The sequence below is a fragment of the Oncorhynchus kisutch genome, linkage group LG9, assembly GCF_002021735.2.
Source record: "Oncorhynchus kisutch isolate 150728-3 linkage group LG9, Okis_V2, whole genome shotgun sequence".
Taxonomy (NCBI): domain Eukaryota; kingdom Metazoa; phylum Chordata; class Actinopteri; order Salmoniformes; family Salmonidae; genus Oncorhynchus; species Oncorhynchus kisutch.
Genome location: NC_034182.2, coordinates 10,265,326 through 10,280,995, shown reverse-complemented (window position 1 = coordinate 10,280,995; position 15,670 = coordinate 10,265,326).

The following is a 15,670-nucleotide window of genomic DNA, read 5'->3' as shown; positions in this document are numbered from 1 at the left end:
AATGAGAACCCTTGTTCAAATAATTACAGCAGTAATCCCGGAGGAGATGGGGTAATTTATTTGCGGATGGTTTTTCACTTTACACCATTAATACAGTACCTTTCATATGGACTCCCATCTCCTCTCTCTCTTTATTTTCCTTCTATCCATCCCTCCCTCTCTCTCTTTGTCTATCTTTCCATGGTCTTACACTCCATCTCCATTGCCCCCTTCCGTTTCTCGCTCTCTCCATCTTTCTGTAGATTTTTTTAATAATGATATCTCTCTCTCTCTCTCTCTCTCTCTCTCTCTCTCTCTCTCTCTCTCTGGGTTCTGTCTTGCAACGGTGATGCCGTCGATCTCATGAATGACAAATGCCCTCTCCTTCTCCTTGTCATCCATTTCGTTTCCCGTTAGATGAGAACAAAGACAGTCCCCTGCGTGTAGCAGCATCCGTACATCATCCAAAAGCACTTTATTTGGTTGGGTTTGGTTTGGAAAGCAATCAGTATCATAAAGTCATACAGCAGAGATAAATCTGTATGCTAGAGGGAGAAAAAGCTGTAGATATGCCAGGGGAAGATTTTGGGAGAAAACCCTCAACAATATATATTTTTGATAATACATCACTTTATATGTTTTAATTTATATGACATGATTTTGTAATAATTCTGTGTATCCCTCCTTCACTCAGTGGTGCAGTAACATTATAGCGATCAATATGGACGGATTTATCAGTGATCACTAGCTAAACCTTCACAGGAGCCTACAGTAGGGCCATAGTTAGATGGCAGAGGTTAGAGGTCAGTGTAGGAAGCCCCGTAGGAAGTCATTGTAGGAGAACTTCCCGGTAGTGTTTTTGTCAAAGAAAGAGGTGAGGTGGAAGAATTCCTCCTCGGATAGGTTCACTCTGAACTGCCTTAGCACCTGTAGAAATACACAATCAGGATTATCTGCTGTGTGTGTGTCTGTGATTGTGTGACATGTTATTAGTCAACAGCTTTTTAAATAACAGTAGATTGTTGGACTATACCTTTCTGAATTCCCTCATGGAGATTTTGCCACTGCGGGTGTGCTCGAAGGTAACAAAGTTTTGCCAGAACTGCTGGACCGGGTCATAGAGCCTCAGCATGTCCTCCAAACACTGTCTACAGAAAACACCCACACTCATCTGGACCGCAAGGGAAACACAACCAGACCGCATCAGGACCACACAGGAGCAGAGTTAACAAACACCCAAAGACCATTGCATGGATGTAATCATTCCAATCATATCGCTATTTTGTACACATTAGATTATGAGTTTAACTCAGCAAAGTAGCAGTCTTTATGAACTTGTTCTGAAGGACCGTTCCAGCATTAAGTACACAAGGGGTCTCTGGTTGCCTGGCTACCCAGACTCCTTGCTCTGGCCAAACACTACGCCACGCCCACGGACGTTAGTTTCCTCCAAATCTGAGTCTGGATCTGAGTCCCTCCCCGACTCTTCACCGAATGCAAACACATTCTGGGCTCTCTGATTGGAACAAACGTGGGTACAGTTTGATTGGTTAGAGAAGATCCTCGTCGCCACAAACGACTTGAATGATGGCAGTCTCAGACTAAAGTATGTGGCGGACGACAGAGCAGCAGCAGAATCATTTAGTGTGAGTCGTCAGGCTAGGTCTCTGATTTATCACACAGATGGTTGGTTTGGTTAGTAGATAATGAGGGTTATAATTGTGAACCAAAGCCAGTACGAGAGGGGGTTTGGATGGTTTGCAGCTCGCAGGTTGCCAGACAAGCTCTCACCCACTCACTCTGGTGAGGCTTGGGGCCCTGCTTAATGCTAATGTTTAGTAGCCCATTGGGCGGGGATCTTCTCCAACCTGGCCACCCGCGTGTCATTTTTATAAGCTTTTATTAACATACCTCATTGTGCCAAAAGCACACAAATCACCAAACTTGACAAATATGGTTGTCAAGGAGACAGCAGAGAGCCCGAGGGTGGGAGAGGTCCCCACTGAGCGTACACAATCTGGAAACCCACCACCACCGCCCCCTCGTTTTACTTTACATAGCCACTCCCCGGACACCGTCCCCAGAAAAAGTGACAGTTAATGAGCCAACAACGGACCAGAGAGAGAGAAAAGAGTAGTAAGACAAAAGAGGTATATAAAATATCTGTTTTCTCTCTCTCCCCAAATACTAATTTACCACAGTTCCTGCAGTAAAAACATTTATGTTCATACAGCACTCTGTCCCATATTGACAGTAAGTTAAACAGGGGTAAACAATACCGGTGTAGTAGGGATAGGTAGTTAAACTGGGGTGTACAATATCGGTGTAGTAGGGATAGGTAGTTAAACTGGGGTGTACAATATCGGTGTAGTGGGGAGAGGTAGTTAAACAGGGGTAAACAATACAGGTGTAGTAGGGAGAGGTAGTTAAACAGGGGTAAACAATACCGGTGTAGTAGGGAGAGGTAGCTAAACAGGGATAAACAGTACCGGTGTAGTAGGGAGAGGTAGTTAAACAGGGGTGTACAGTACCTGTGTAGTAGGGAGAGGTAGTTAAACAGGGGTAAACAATACCGGTGTAGTAGGATTAGGTAGTTAAACAGGGATAAACAGTATCGGTGTAGTAGGGAGAGGTAGTTAAACTGGGGTGTACAGTACCGGTGTAGTGGGGAGAGGTAGTTAAACAGGGGTGTACAGTACCGGTGTAGTGGGGAGAGGTAGTTAAACAGGGGTAAACAATACCGGTGTAGTAGGGATAGGTAGTTAAACTGGGGTGTACAATATCGGTGTAGTAGGGATAGGTAGTTAAACAGGGGTAAACAATACCGGTGTAGTAGGGATAGGTAGTTAAACAGGGGTAAACAATACCGGTGTAGTGGGGAGAGGTAGTTAAACAGGGGTGTACAGTACCGGTGTAGTGGGGAGAGGTAGTTAAACAGGGGTGTACAGTACCGGTGTAGTAGGGAGAGGTAGTTAAACAGGGGTGTACAGTACCGGTGTAGTAGGGAGAGGTAGTTAAACAGGGGTAAACAGTACTGGTGTAGTAGGGAGAGGTAGTTAAACAGGGGTGTACAGTACCGGTGTAGTGGGGAGAGGTAGTTAAACAGGGGTGTACAGTACCGGTGTAGTAGGGAGAGGTAGTTAAACAGGCATAAACAGTACCGGTGTAGTAGGGAGAGGTAGTTAAACAGGGGTAAACAGTACTGGTGTAGGGAGAGGTAGTTAAACAGGGGTGTACAATACCGGTGTAGTAGGGAGAGGTAGTTAAACAGGGGTGGACAGCACCGGTGTAGTGGGGAGAGGTAGTTAAACGGATAAACAGTACCGGTGTAGTAGGGAGAGGTAGTTAAACAGGGGTAAACAGTACCGGTGTAGTGGGGAGAGGTAGTTAAACAGGGGTAAACAGTACCGGTGTAGTAGGGAGAGGTAGTTAAACAGGGGTAAACAGTACCGGTGTAGTAGGGAGAGGTAGTTAAACAGGGGTGTACAGTACCGGTGTAGTAGGGAGAGGTAGTTAAACAGGGGTGTACAGTACCGGTGTAGTAGGGAGAGGTAGTTAAACAGGGGTGTACAGTACCGGTGTAGTAGGGAGAGGTAGTTAAACAGGGGTGTACAGTACCGGTGTAGTGGGGAGAGGTAGTTAAACAGGGGTGTACAGTACCGGTGTAGTGGGGAGAGGTAGTTAAACAGGGGTGTACAGTACCGGTGTAGTAGGGAGAGGTAGTTAAACAGGGATAAACAGTACCGGTGTAGTAGGGAGAGGTAGTTAAACAGGGGTGTACAGTACCGGTGTAGTGGGGAGAGGTAGTTAAACAGGGGTGTACAGTACCGGTGTAGTAGGGAGAGGTAGTTAAACAGGGGTGTACAGTACCGGTGTATTAGGGAGAGGTAGTTAAACAGGGGTGTACAGTACCGGTTTAGTAGCGAGAGGTAGTTAAACAGGGGTGTACAGTACCGGTTTAGTAGGGAGAGGTAGTTAAACAGGGTAAACAGTACTGGTGTAGTAGGGAGAGGTAGTTAAACAGGGATGTGCAGTACCGGTATAGTATGGAGAGGTAGTTAAACAGGGATAAACAGTACCGGTATAGTAGGGAGAGGTAGTTAAACAGGGGTAAACAGTACTGGTGTAGGGAGAGGTAGTTAAACAGGGGTGTACAATACCGGTGTAGTAGGGAGAGGTAGTTAAACAGGGGTGTACAGTACCGGTGTAGTAGGGAGAGGTAGTTAAACAGGGGTGTACAGTACCGGTGTAGTAGGGAGAGGTAGTTAAACGGGTGTATTGTACCGGTGTAGTGGGGAGAGGTAGTTAAACAGGGGTGTACAGTACCGGTGTAGTGGGGAGAGGTAGTTAAACAGGGGTGTACAGTACCGGTGTAGTAGGGAGAGGTAGTTAAACAGGGATAAACAGTACCGGTGTAGTAGGGAGAGGTAGTTAAACAGGGGTGTACAGTACCGGTGTAGTAGGGAGAGGTAGTTAAACAGGGGTGTACAGTACCGGTGTAGTGGGGATTGGTAGTTAAACAGGGGTGTACAGTACCGGTGTAGTGGGGAGAGGTAGTTAAACAGGGGTGTACAGTACCGGTGTAGTAGGGAGAGGTAGTTAAACGGGGGTGTACAGTACCGGTGTAGTAGGGAGAGGTTGTTAAACAGGGATAAACAGTACCGGTGTAGTAGGGAGAGGTAGTTAAACAGGGGTAAACAGTACCAGTGTAGTAGGGATTGGTAGTTTGGGCCGCTCAAAAGGCTGTCTGACCGCTGGCGGTTCGAGGTTGAGGAGGAAGTGACGTAGGAAGTCAGGATATGACATGCGCCTACTGTCCCTCATGTCGAACTTTATGGCCAGCCGATCTAGCTCCTTCTGGGTCACACTGACGTTGAGGCCTTGGAGGATATATGTGACACGCACACATACACACACTCAGCCAGGTACAGTCCAACAATCATATTGTTTTGAGGTGGATTGTGAATTGAAGTTACATAAAATAATTATTGACTGGGGATAGCGAATCAGGCACTGGGCTGTACGTATATCACTCTGTGATTGGTTGTTTACCCAGGAAGCAGTTTGTGCTGATCTCTCTGTCTCTGTCTTCTTCCCTGCACCTCTGGATGTCCCTCCAGCAGTGCTGTACCTCCCCCTTCACCCTCCTCTCCACCTCCCCACAGTCCACCAGGGGCTTTCCCTCTCTTACCCCGCCGTGGACAGACGCCTGGCCCTGCTGGACACACCCACCTCCGACTGGGGAGAGGGGGACAAGGATAGGGGGATTGGTAATGTGTGTGTCACTTTTAGTCCTAGATTAGAAGAGATAAGGTATGTGTATTATGATTTGGATGCCATCCTAGGTTTGAGTATCACTTCTGGTCATTCCCAGAAGCATACAGAACTAACCCTAACTAGGATGGCTTCTATAAAGCACCTTTTTTAATTGTTTTATTTAACCTTTATTTAACAAGGCAAGTCAGTTAAGAACAAATTTACAATGATGGCCGAGGAACATTGTGTTAACTGCCTCGTTCAGGGGCAGAACGAGAGATTTTGACCTTGTCAGCTCAGGCATTTGATCTAGCAACCTTTCGGTTACTGGCCCAACGCTCTAACCACTAGGCTACCTGCCTAGTGGACTATCAAATACAAAGATGGAGATCGATATGTAAACTGATAAGCATCATGTATAGAGAGATACCTTTGAGCGTTGGAGGTTGAGGCCTGTAGTCTTTGGCCTCTGTAGAGCTGGTGGGGAAGATGACATATCTATGGGGCCAGGGGATGGTGGTGATGGTGACATCATATCTATGAGCCCAGGGGATGATGGTGATGCGGATTTCAGGGGACAGATGTCCTCTGGGTCTGTGGTCTTGTCCCTTATCGCAACAGTTCCCCTGGCTTGCTTCAGGAACTCCCTGTACTCCAGATCCCCCAGCACATTCACTGGCAGCTTCTCCCACACCCTCTCGAACTGAGGAGAGAGAGGAATTACACGTTTAGTACACACACACATCATAGCCCACATTTTCAAACTGATATTCACACATACACACACCCTGTCATTTACACACAAGCTTAATGAACTTCACGGATGGCTAACGTTCTCAATAAGTAGTCAATAATTATCAACACATACAAATTTGTTTTGGATTGCAATAATTAAAAACTAAGGAGAACTTGGCAAATGCATCAAAAGTGTAAAAAGCTAATTTACACACGCACGTATGCCTATTCCTGTTGTTTCTGCATGACAACCCATTGATAGAGTAGAATTTAATTGTGCCAAGTAATTTTTTTGTAAGAGCTTAAATAAATAAAAAATGTAAGAAGCTATACTGTATGAGCCTACTGAGACCGAACCCTGTCAGTTTACCTGGTCACAGGTGAGCCTCATGAAATGGCGGTCACACATCATTCTGAAGTCCTCTTTGGAGATGGTGTCGTGACCAGCTCCTTGGTGATGGTGCACAGGCGGGCGGAGACAACTTTCTCACTGACCCACTCTGTCTAACCAATCCTCAGGGGTCTGCACACACACACACACACACACACACACACACACACACACACACACACACACACACACACACACACACACACACACACACATAAAAACAGATGCATAATGCACATGCTAAGGCCTACGTATAAACAGAGTACGGACCCCCCTCACACACATACGCAGACCCAAACACACACGTTCAGGTTGCATAGGTTGAACTGGTTGAGGAAGTCTCTCCAGTACACCGTGTGGTTCTCCCAGTTCAGCTTCATTCTGTCGAGCAGGAATCTGAACTGGGGGTCCGAGAGGCGGGTACAGAAATGGCCCAGCACCCGACAGAACCCCAAAGGGGTGACCGCCCCGTTCCCACTCCTGTCTAAGGCAGAGAAGGCCTGAGAGACCAGACGGAGAGACAAGTAAGTAGGAGTAGGTGTGGCTGACCAGACGAGAGCATGTCTGAGCTTACGCAAGTAGAAAGGACCTTCCTCAGTCTTAATACATATTAAAAAGCACAGTTAATTTGTTACAATTGAAATAGTTTATTACTATAAGTAGCTAAAACAAATTGACGTTAACTGTGTATGTTGTTGATGTTTTACAGTGTAAGAGGCCTTCACAATGAGAGCCAGGGAAGAAGAGGGATAGAGTGTCGGGAGAGGCCTAACCTTGTGGAGTATATCCATCGTATCCTGTATCCCGCATCCTACCAGCAGCTCTCCCAGGACAGAGCCACTCCAGACTCTCGGCTGGATCAGGGGATCCACAGGGCCTAGGGGGGTGCTCACACCCTTTCCCTGTCCCGTGGTCAAATGCCTTCAGGAAGTTCACATAATGCAACTTCCTGTCCTCACTGTCCATTGGAACCTCGAATCTAAAATATAGAGGAGGCAGAAGTGTCTAAGTATTCAGCAGATACTAATATCAGTTCAGCATCATTTCAACAGTACTCAACATCAGTTCAACAGTACTCAACATCAGTTGAACAATACTCAACATCAGTTCAACATCAGTTCAACAGTACTCAACATCAATTCAACATCAGTTCAACAGATCTCAACATCAGTTCAAAAGTTCTCAACATCAGTTGAACAGTACTCAATATTAATTCAACATCAGTTCAACAGTACTCAACACAAGTTCAACATCAATTCAACATCAGCTCAACATCAGTTCAACAGTACTCAACCAGTTCAACTCCAGTTCAACAGTACTCAACATCGGTTCAACATCAGTTCAACAGTACTCAACTCCAGTTCAACATTAAGTCAACATCAGTTCAACATCAGTTCAACAGTACTCAACATCAGTTCAACTCCAGTTCAACAGTACTCAACACAAGTTCAACATCAATTCAACATCAGCTCAACATCAGTTCAACAGTACTCAACCAGTTCAACTCCAGTTCAACAGTACTCAACATCGGTTCAACATCAGTTCAACAGTACTCAACTCCAGTTCAACATTAAGTCAACATCAGTTCAACATCAGTTCAACAGTACTCAACATCAGTTCAACTCCAGTTCAACAGTACTCAACATCAGTTCAACATCAGTTCAACAGTACTCAACATCAGTTCAACATCAGTTCAACAGTACTCAACATCAGTTCAACATCAGTTCAACAGTACTCAACATCAGTTCAACATCAGTTCAACAGTACTCAACATCAGTTCAACATCAGTTCAACAGTACTCAACTCCAGTTCAACATTAATTCAACATCAGTTCAACAGTACTCAACATCAGTTCAACAGTTCTCAACATCAGTTCAACATCAGTTCAACAGTACTCAACTCCAGTTCAACATTAATTCAACATCAGTTCAACAGTACTCAACATCAGTTCAACAGTTCTCAACATCAGTTCAACATCCGTTCAACAGTACTCAACATCAGTTGAACAATACTCAACATCAGTTCAACATCAGTTCAACAGTACTCAACATCAATTCAACATCAGTTCAACAGATCTCAACATCAGTTCAAAAGTTCTCAACATCAGTTGAACAGTACTCAATATTAATTCAACATCAGTTCAACAGTACTCAACACAAGTTCAACATCAATTCAACATCAGCTCAACAGTACTCAACATCAGTTGAACAATACTCAACATCAGTTCAACATCAGTTCAACAGTACTCAACATCAATTCAACATCAGTTCAACAGATCTCAACATCAGTTCAAAAGTTCTCAACATCAGTTGAACAGTACTCAATATTAATTCAACATCAGTTCAACAGTACTCAACACAAGTTCAACATCAATTCAACATCAGCTCAACATCAGTTCAACAGTACTCAACCAGTTCAACTCCAGTTCAACAGTACTCAACATCGGTTCAACATCAGTTCAACAGTACTCAACTCCAGTTCAACATTAAGTCAACATCAGTTCAACATCAGTTCAACAGTACTCAACATCAGTTCAACTCCAGTTCAACAGTACTCAACACAAGTTCAACATCAATTCAACATCAGCTCAACATCAGTTCAACAGTACTCAACCAGTTCAACTCCAGTTCAACAGTACTCAACATCGGTTCAACATCAGTTCAACAGTACTCAACTCCAGTTCAACATTAAGTCAACATCAGTTCAACATCAGTTCAACAGTACTCAACATCAGTTCAACTCCAGTTCAACAGTACTCAACATCAGTTCAACATCAGTTCAACAGTACTCAACATCAGTTCAACATCAGTTCAACAGTACTCAACATCAGTTCAACATCAGTTCAACAGTACTCAACATCAGTTCAACATCAGTTCAACAGTACTCAACATCAGTTCAACATCAGTTCAACAGTACTCAACTCCAGTTCAACATTAATTCAACATCAGTTCAACAGTACTCAACATCAGTTCAACAGTTCTCAACATCAGTTCAACATCAGTTCAACAGTACTCAACTCCAGTTCAACATTAATTCAACATCAGTTCAACAGTACTCAACATCAGTTCAACAGTTCTCAACATCAGTTCAACATCCGTTCAACAGTACTCAACATCAGTTTAGCAGTACTTAACCTCAGTTCAACAGTACACAACATCAGTTCAACATCAGTCCAACAATACTCAAAATAAGTTCAACATCTCTTCAACAGTATTCAACATCAATAAATGTGTCTGCTTCCTGGAAAAAACTAAACTTTTCAGGGAATGAAAAAGGGTTTATTTTCAGATCTACAGTGGCAAGAAAAAGTATGTGAACCCTCTGGTTACCTGGATTTCTGCATAAATTGGTCATAACATTTGATCCGATCTTCATCTAAGTCACAACAATAGACAGACACAGTCTGCTTATACTAATAACACACAAACAGTTATATGTTTTCATGTCTTTATTGAACACACCGCTTAAACATTCACACTGTAGGGTGGGACAAGTATGTGAACCCTTTTTAATAACAGGTTGACACTCCTTTGGCAGCAATAACCTCAACCAAATGTTTTCTGTAGTTGCAGATCAGACCTGCACAACGGTCAGGAGGAATTTTCGACCATTCATCTTTACAAAACTGTTTCAGTTCAACAATATTCTTAAGATGTCTGGTGTGAACCGCTCTCAAGGTCATGCCACAGCATTTTAAATCGGTTTGAGGACTCTGACTGGGCCCCTCCAGAAGGCGTATTTTCTTCTTTTGAAGCCATTCTGTTGTTGATTTACTTCTGTGTTTTGGGTCGTTGTCATGTTGCATCACCCATCTTCTGTTGAGCTTCAATTGGCGGACAGATAGCCTTACATTCTCCTGCAAAATGTCTTGATGAACTTGGGAATTCATTTTCCTGTCAATGATAGCAAGCTGTCCAGGCTGTGAGGCAGCAAAGCAGCCCCAAACCACGATGCTCCTCCACCATACTTTACAGTTGGGATGAGGCTTTGATGTTGGTGTGCTGTGCCATTTTTTCTCCACACATAGTGTTTTGTGTTCCTTCCAAATAACTCAACTTTAGTTTAATCTGTCCGCAGAATTTTTGCCAGAAGCGCTGTGGAACATCCAGGTGCTCTTTTGCGAACTTCAGATGTGCAGCAATGTTTTATTTGGACAGCAGTGGCTTCTTCCGTGACGTCCTCCCATGAACACCATTCTTGTTTAGTGTTTAAAGTTTTGTAGACTCGCCAACATGTTCCAGAGATTTCTGTAAGTCATTAGCTGACACTCTAGGATTCTTCTTAGCCACATTGAGCATTCTGCACTGTGCTCTTACAGTCATCTTTGCAGGACGGCCACTCCTAGGGAGTCCTGAACTTTCTCCATTTATAGACAATTTGTCTTACTGTGTACTGATGAACATCAAGGTTTTTAGATATACTTTTGTAACCCTTTCCAGCTTTATGCAAGTCAACAATCTTAATCTTAGGTCTTCTGAGATCTCTTTTGTTCGAGGCATGGTTCACATCAGGCAATGCTTCTTGTGAATAATTAACTAAAATTTTGTGAGTGTTTTTAAATGGGCAAGGCAGCTCTATCCAACATCTCCAATCTTGTCTCATTGATTGGACTCCAGGTTAGCTGACTCCTGACTCCAATTAGCTTTTGGAAAAGTCATTAGCCTTGGGGTTCACATACTTTTTTCCAACTTACACTGGGAATGTTTAAATTATGTATTCAATATAGACAAGAAAAATACAATAATTTGTGTGTTATTAGTTTAAGCACTAAGAGGAAGATCAGACTAAGATGAAGATCAGATCAAATTTTCTGACAAATTTATGCAGAAATCCAGGTAATTCCAAAGGGTTCACATACTTTTTCTTGCCACTGTAGTTCACAAGTGTCACGTCCTGACCTTAGTTATTTTTTATGTCTCTATTTTGGTTTGGTCAGGGCGTGAGTTGGGGTGGGCATTCTATGTTTTTCATTCTATGTTTTGTTCTGTGTGTGTATTTCTATGTGTTTGGCCTGGTATGCTTCCCAATCAGAGGCAGCTGTTAATCGTTGTCTCTGATTGAGAACCATACTTAGGTAGCCTGTTCCCACCTGTGTTTGTGGGTAGTTGTTTTCTGTCTTTGTATTCTGTACCAGACATAACTGTTTCGTTCATGCTCTTTTGTTGTTTTTTTTGTCATTCAGTGTTCAGTTTATTTAATTAAGATGAACACGTACCACGCTGCACCTTGGTCCTCACCTTCTTCCACCAATGGCCGTTACAGAACTACCCACCACCAAAGGACCAAGCAGCGTGGAGAAGAGGACTGGACATGGGAACAGGCAGAGGCAGCAGGAGAAGGGAACCGGAGATACACGGGAACCGGAGATACGGAACACGGCTGGCAAGGAAGCCCGAGAGGCAGCCCCAAAAAATTGTTGGGGGGGCACAGAGTCATGGCAGAGTCAGGTTGGAGACCTGAGTCCATTCCCCCTGCTTACGGTGGCGATCATGGGACTGGTCAGGCCCCGGGCTATGGGGTGAAATTGGAGGTGAGTGAAGGAAGCGAAGCCGAGACTGTGAAGGTGTTGATGGGGAGATTGGAGGAGAGAGCAATGAGAGAGCTGCTGTGTTGGTACATGAGGCACGACATCCGCTCGACGGAGCGTGTCGGCAATTTTACGTCACCTGGGTCAACTCTCCATACTCGTCCTGAGGTGCGTGCTAGCCGTCTGGTGAAGACTGTGCCAGCCCCACGCACCAGGCCTCCTGTGCACCTCCCTAGCCCTGCACGTCCTGTGCCAGCTCGGCGCTACAGCTCTCCAATACATGATCTGAGCCCGGTGCGCTACATTCCAGCTCCCCGTATCGGCCGGGCTAGAGTGGGCATCGAGCCAGGAAGGATGATGCCGGCTCAGTGCATCTGGTCTCCAGTGCGTCTCCTCAGCCCGGGTTATACGGCACGTTACGCACGGTGTCCCCGGTTCGCCAGCACAGCCCAGCATTCTATGTTTTTCATTCTGTTTTGTTCCGTGTGTTGTATTTCTATGTGTTTGGCCTGGTATGGTTCCCAATCAGAGGCAGCTGTCAATCGTTGATTGAGAACCATACTTAGGTAGCCTGTTCCCACCTGTGTTTGTGGGTGGTTGTTTTCTGTCTTTGTATTCTGTACCAGACAGAACTGTTTCGGTTTCATTCATTCTCTTTTGTTGTTTTTTTGTCGTTCAGTTTATTTAATTAAGATGAACACGTACCACGCTGCACCTTGGTCATCACCTTCTTCAACCCACGACAGCCGTTACAACAAGACATTACTTTTATTAGTCCTAGAGTCATGAAACATTCACATAACAAATTGTGTGCTATTATTTTGTTAAAATAACATTGGCAAAAAAATAGATTCAAGATTTTTCCAGGACGACGACGAAGATAGATTTATTATAACCCAGTCTGATCATTGTTAAGGTGTGTTAGCTATATGAAGGAAGGTCTTTACAATGAGTGAGTTATGTATGTAGGTGGTGGGTGAGCTGGTGTCTGTGTAGGGCACAGTTGTATCTCTGGAGCAGACTCTGTAGGTCCTCCACCCTGACTAGGCCCTCTCTCTTCTTATCCAGATGGTTCAGAGCACTGCTCAACCCCTCACAGTTACCCTGCCCCACATGCCTGGATGGTCAAATAAACAGCACACACATAGAGTTATTATTGATCAGTTCTTTGGCCAAAGCTCAGACGGATGCTTAACTCTAGAACCGTATTCCATTGAATTAAATTTGTATTTGCACTAATAAATTTAGTTAATCACTCTCCACTCACTCAACGTAGCCCCTGCAGGGAGACCATGTATGGGGGTGGTGTCTGCATCCTTCCTCACATGTCACACCTCCTTTGGATCCACGCCCAGCTCTCTAGGAACGCAGCACAGGCGAGGTAGCCACGCCCTTTTCCATCATACCTGTCAGTGGAACAGTGTTTGGACAAATCACAGCTCCGCATTGATATTGTTGAATGATTTACTGGCCCACAGTTCCTCTAACTCATCAGGACTGATGGGGAGGTCGTAGGTAAAGAAGAGACTCCTGAGGTCCTTCTTGAAGACCAGACCCTGACCATCTTCATCAAAGCGACAAATCACCCGGAGGAGGTAAGATCATCTATAATGGGGTTCCTCTCACATGTTGACATACACATTATCCTCTTTGAGACTTGAGCTTCAGGGTAGAGGTACGAGTTAAACCAGACTGACCTTTGACATAGCAGTCCATCTGTGGTGCGCGTTGGACACCAGGTGGTCATGCAGTTGGTCTGGCCTGTTTGAACCGCATCAAGAACACACAGGAACATCTCCGCTACATTTACATATGAATCCCGACTAACCTCACACACACACTTCCCACAAGACCCTACTCACCCATTGGCTGGCTTGAAATTCTGCCTGCGGATCTTGCCGTTGGATTAAACGAGGGTGAAGAACTCTGGGTAGTTGAGGTTGGCTCCAGGCTGCAGGCCCAGCAGCTGCAGCAGGCGCTGGTACTCCTCGGTGACCAGGCCCAGACTGTCATACAGCTCTCTGAAGTCATGCCTGTCCACCACGCTGTCACAGTTCTGATCCATCACACGGAACGCTGACAGGATGTCCTAATTGGACAGAGAAGATGATGATGGCATGGTGATTGGTTGTGTATATTGAGTACACTTAAAACTCACTTTTCAACCGCTCCACAAATTTCTTGTTAACAAACTATAGTTTTGGCAAGTCGGTAAATCTACTTTGTGCATGACACAAGTAATTTTTCCAACAATTGTTTACAGACAGATTATTTCACGTATAATTCACTGCATCACAATTCCAGGGGGTCAGAAGTTTACATACACTAAGATGACTATGCTTTTAAACAGCTTGGGAAATTCCAGGAAATTATGTCATGGCTTTAGAAGCTTCTGATAGGCTAATTGACATGATCTGAGTCAAATGTAGGTGTACCTGTGGATGTATTTCAAGGCCTACCTTCAAACTCAGTGCCTCTTTGCTTGACATCATGGGAAAATCTAAATAAATAATCCAAGACCTCCGAAAAACAATTGTAGACCTCCACAAATCTGGTTCATCCTTGGGAGCAATTTCCAAAGGCCTGAAGGTATCACGTTCATCTGTACAAACAATAGTACGCAAGTATAAACACCATGGGACCACGCAACCGTCATACTGCTCAGGAAGGAGATGCATTCTGTCTCCTAGAGAAGAACGTACTTTGGTGCGAAAGGTGCAAATCAATCCCGGAACAACAGCAAAGGACCTTGTGAAGATGCTGGAGGAAACAGGTACAAAAGTATCTATATCCACAGTAAAACGAGTCCTATATCGACATCACCTGAAAGGCCGCTCAGCAAGGAAGAAGCCACTGCTCAAAAACTGCCATAAAAAGGCCAGACTACGGTTTGCAACTGCACATGGGGACAAAGATCTTACTTTTTGGAGAAATGTCCTCTAGTCTGATGAAACAAAAATAGAACTGTTTGGCCATAATGACCATCGTTATGTTTGGAGGAAAAAGTGGGAAGAACACCATCCAAACCGTGAAGCACGGGGGTGGCAGCATCATGTTTTGGGGGTGCTTTGCTGCAGGAGGGACTGGTGCAAGTCACAAAATAGATGGCTTCATGAGGTAGGAAAATTATCTGGATATATTGAAGCAACATCTCAAGATATCTGTCAGGAAGTTAAAGCTTGGACGCAAATGGGTCTTCCAAATGGACAATGACCCCAAGCATACTTCCAAAGTTGTGGCAAAAATAGCTTAAGGACAACAAAGTCAAGGTATTGGAGTGGCCATCACAAAGCCCTAACCTCAATCCTATAGAAAATTTGTGGGCAGAACTGAAAAAGCGTGTGCTAGCAAGGCCTACAAACCTGACTCAGTTACACCAGCTCTGTCAGGAGGAATGGGCCAAAATTCACCCAACTTATTGTGGGAAGCTTGTGGAAGGCTGAAAAGTTTGACCCAAGTTAAACAATTTAAAGGCAATGCTACCAAATACTAATTGAGGGTATGTAAACTTCTGACCCACTAGGAATGTGATGAAAGAAAATAAAAGCTGAAAGAAATAATTCTCTCTACTATTATTCTGACATTTCACATTCTTAAAATAAGTTGGTGATCCTAACTGACCTAAGAGAGGGAATTTTTACTAGGTTTAAATGTCAGGAATTGTGAAAAACTGAGCTAAAATGTATTTGGCTGAGGTGTATGTAAACTTCTGACTTCAAATGTAGGTATGGAACATGTATATTATTTTGCTAAACATTTTCTTCTTTGGCATTGTATTATGC